Source organism: Rutidosis leptorrhynchoides, chromosome 11 (genome assembly GCF_046630445.1).
Source record: "Rutidosis leptorrhynchoides isolate AG116_Rl617_1_P2 chromosome 11, CSIRO_AGI_Rlap_v1, whole genome shotgun sequence".
In the NCBI taxonomy this organism is placed as follows: Eukaryota; Viridiplantae; Streptophyta; class Magnoliopsida; order Asterales; family Asteraceae; genus Rutidosis; species Rutidosis leptorrhynchoides.
In genome coordinates, this window is record NC_092343.1 from 180,963,603 (window position 1) to 180,967,847 (window position 4,245).

The 4,245-nt window shown below is 32.0% G+C and overlaps 1 long non-coding RNA gene across 2 annotated transcripts; it reads left to right on the forward strand.

Moving 5' to 3' along the window:
- The first annotated feature begins 517 nt into the window (after nt 1-517).
- LOC139877687 (uncharacterized) lies at nt 518-2,959 on the forward strand. Of its 2 annotated transcripts, none has more exons than XR_011768723.1 (5): nt 518-600; nt 818-864; nt 945-1,087; nt 2,061-2,144; nt 2,596-2,959. It is a non-coding gene; the product is annotated as an uncharacterized lncRNA (long non-coding RNA). The 2 variants fall into 2 exon arrangements; XR_011768722.1 differs by having other exon boundaries at nt 945-1,068.
- The last annotated feature ends 1,286 nt before the right edge of the window (nt 2,960-4,245 follow it).

Sequence of the window (4,245 nt, forward strand, 5' to 3'; positions counted from 1 at the left end):
AGCCCGAACGTAAGTAGCTCATCAAAAACAATATGCAATTATGCATACAATATTTATTACTCCCTCCGTCACATATTAATTGTCCAGTATTCTATTTCGGTCTGTCACAAATTAATTGTCTACTTCTAAAAATGGAAAGCTAATTTAGTAATGTTTATAATATTGTCCCTAATCAATTAATTTAATTACAAAAGTAAGAGGTTTTTCTAATTAATTGATTCAGAGTAAAACTGTAAAGTTGAAAAAAATACAAAAAAAGTACAATGTGATAATGACATTTTTTAAACTGTATGTTTTTTATCTAGGAAAAATTAATCTGGAAGAGAGGGAGTATTTTAAGAATCTAATCTGTCACACAGTATAAATTAAAAAAATTTATGGTAATTAAAAAGTTTGAGATTGGCGGGCAGATTACCACCTTTTTTCTAAAATATATGTGGCATTCCCTCTTATAATTTTCCCCAATTCAATAAAACCCCTAAAATCTACCTCCCACTTATTTTAATTTTGCACTGCACCCTCCTCCCATACGATTTTCACAACGAGAATTGCAATACGCAACGCACCTGCTCTTGTGAAACATCTTCTTTCCCATCTTAGGTATGCTTTTTTCACATCGCTCTGCTCTCGTGAAACACCCTATCTGTAGATAATCGAGTCAACCGTCTCGAATTTTGTCAAATCAAGGTTTAATTGTATTCAAAAGTTTATACATATTTCAAATTCTGTGTGTTATTGTTGTAAAAATGATAACAGTAATTTTATTGTCAAATCATGTGTTTGTGTTTTAATATGTTGTCTACGTTGATGTATGTAGCTGCTGGTGTATTGCCTATTAACTCCTTTGAGACCCATCCCAACATGGTATAGTCTGAGTATAATTCGACATGTTCTCTCCATCGTTAACCCCAATGGCTGAAGGTATTTTCTATTTGGTCATTTAGCTGTCTCGGCTCAGGAGATGGATGCAATGACGATGATGGCGGTTGCATAGGGATGATGTTGGTGAAGAAAAAGGGAACCGTCAGATATTAATCGATTGACAAAAGCTGAGATAAACAAAGATTGGTTTGTTCTTTCATATTTGGTACTGATTATGTGTTTTATGCTTTGAAAGTTATCAATTTATATTTTTGTTATATATTATGCAAATCAATTAGGTTCACTCTTTTTGCCATTACGGGTACCAAAACCTTTTATCCTTGAATAGAAAGGGTGTCCAGGAGCACATCTACTGACACATAATTTTCAGTGTGATTTTTAATTGTTAATTTCTCACCACTTAAACTGCCAATACATTAAACAGATTGAATGTAACGTGAAATTCGATTTGGGGTTCCAAATCACTTGCCTACAATTTTTTAATTGTATTTTGAGTCGGTGAAGTGGCTAACGTCACCGTTAACGTTAGGTATATGATATCTGTTATATACCATGACTTAGTCATTGATTATTTGTTACACAAGAAATTGCCTATTGATAGTAAGTTACTCTAAAATCACAAGAAATCTTTGACTGATTATAATTTTGTTATATACTTTGTTTTACACAATTTTTTCCATGCTTATTGGTTATAACTTCTTTTATATACTATGTCCGCACATATTGTCGTAACAAGTGTTAAAAGTATATATTGTGTAGGCTACTGGCTTTGTATAGATTTGCCTCCATCATGCTCTCAAGGAAGAGAGATGCGTATACGTTGTTAAGATTGCAACTGCGGTTGGGCTTTTTAACCATTAAGTCATTGATGTAAAAAGATATTAGTTTAAATTGTTATGTGCCAAAGTGACTGAAGTTTTTTAAAGTGATATGTAGTGTAATAGAAATAAATAACAAAACATGTTTCTTATGAGCATATCTACTTTATTACATGATTGTTTGGTTTGGTGCCTTCATTAGAAGGGGTGTGTACTGTGTTTATACTTTACCTGTGATCACAATACATGGTTCAAACTATGACATTGCAAGCATTTTATGTCTTTTAATTACATTAAAATGTGTAGTTTATCTTCAATTTTTTTTAGCTTGCTAATGCTATTTTTTGCTGCTTTTTGTAGCAACGCCCGATGGGGATGGCCTTCCCAGCTAAGTTGATGGACCGCTATGGTCGAGTGACCTGTCTTTTTGCCTCGAGACTGAAGGTATACAAAAATTGGACTGTATATTATCATTGTATTGTTATCGTTATTTATGGATGAAGGTTGTTGAACAATTAAATTTTTATTACTTGAATAAGTTTGATTTTTCAAAATAATTAAAGCTGTTACTTTTATTTTTACCTTTCTCACACTGCTTACAACTCTTCTTATGAAAACATGATGCGGTTAAGTTTATGGTTTTAGGGGAAAGTGGGTTTGTATAAGGTATAAAAACATGTAGGTGTTTACTTGCAATGGTAGTAAGAAAAGAAATATATGACTCATTAGGAATTAGCGAATGCTAATGAAGAACTGTATTGAAGGCTCATTATATTTTCTTAGTAATCTTTATATTTTTAATCTTCACTCCATTGCCTACTCTTTAGACAATTGCAGTAATTTTAGCTAATATAATTTGTTTTTTAAAAATTGTTTGTAATTACTGCTTTGCCAGTTTTGCAAGAATGTTATTACTTTAGACAAGGGAGCAATATGAAGACCTGAAGATTGTGACAATCGCCAGCGCTTCCTCTTATCTCAGTAATGTTGATTCTTCCTTTGCTTTTATCAAAACTAATTGCGTTAAGTACATTCATGAATTAGTGGAATCAGATCATGATGATGAGGTTTTAGCTCCGCAAGTGTTTAGGTTAATGAAATTAATTCGTCATTCAAATTGGATAGTTTGTTAACCGATAAATCTCCGTGTGATTTATCGTTCATTACAAACCACATTATAATGGTGTATGTATGTGTTTTGGTGGGATCTTTTGAACCTTAAGCGTTATGTGAACGAAATGTTGTAATTTTTTGATAATTTGTTATGTAGTTTATGGTAGGTTTAATTTGTAACCTTAACAGTTTGTAATTGTTAGATACTCGATCTAAATATATACCAATGATGGTAAATTTTCAAACGTACAATACTTTGCCGAATGTAATGTATAAAGAATATCCGTCAATAACTCATAGCCGCATAGCGCAGACCCCTTAATCTTGTTTACAACATGAAGCATAATGGTCCAATTAAAAAAAAAAAAAAAAAAAAACATGAAACACAATGTTATGTTGGGTACCAATGGGCCAATCAATGGAACACTTATGGTTATATTTCTAAAATAATAATAATAATAATAATATATATAATAATTTGGTAATCGTAATATTATAACTTTTGGGATGATTTGCCCTATTTAAGGCGCATCAACTGCCATCACATATCCTATATAACCAACGCATTGTTCATCGGCGATGACATTCATAACCCTAATAATTCAACTACTTACAACTCAAACACACCACAATCAACCATCGTTTTTCATAATGGAAGTACGTTGTGTTTGTGGAAAACTATGCATTATTCGAACATCTTGGACGCAAGCAAACCCTGGGCGAAGGTTCTACTGCTGCCCTAGTAATGTAAGTTTCCAGATTCTCTATTTTGTTTTAATTTTTTAACCTAATTCGTTAACTTTATGCCTTTCCAAATTAATAAAATATTCGATAACTTTAATTATCTAATCAGGATTCAAACGATTGTGGATTTATTGGATGGGTGGATCCACCCATGTGTAACAGAGCAGGTGAGATAATTCCTGGATTGCACCGAAACAATTACAGGCTGGAAGAAAGTATCAAAGAAAAGGATGCTGAATTGCTAATGTTGAAGAAGATTTTCGTTGTTAGCTGGATTGCTTTTATTTGTTATTTTTTGTTTCATTAGATGATTCTTTATTTATTCTGGTCTTTCTTGCAAGTTGTCTATGTTTTTGTTTGTTACTTTTGAAGTTGGATCGTTTTGAATTCTATTGAATTATAAGTTAATTCAACAATTGTGTTATTTACTCTGACTGCAATTGTTTGGCCGTTTCTGATGATGTATGCTTGTCACAATATCTCGTCTGTACAAGTGACCAATAAAGTGACTAATAGTATATGCTTCTAAAAACAACTAACCAATTAAATGAATACATAAGTTTGACGTTATGTTGAATCCTCTCATCAATGTAACTACGATAAAGTAAATAAGCAGTTTAAGCTGCACTGGTTATTTTAACAAAAGTTTGACACTTGTTTATGTAACAGTACACCAATATCGTATGTA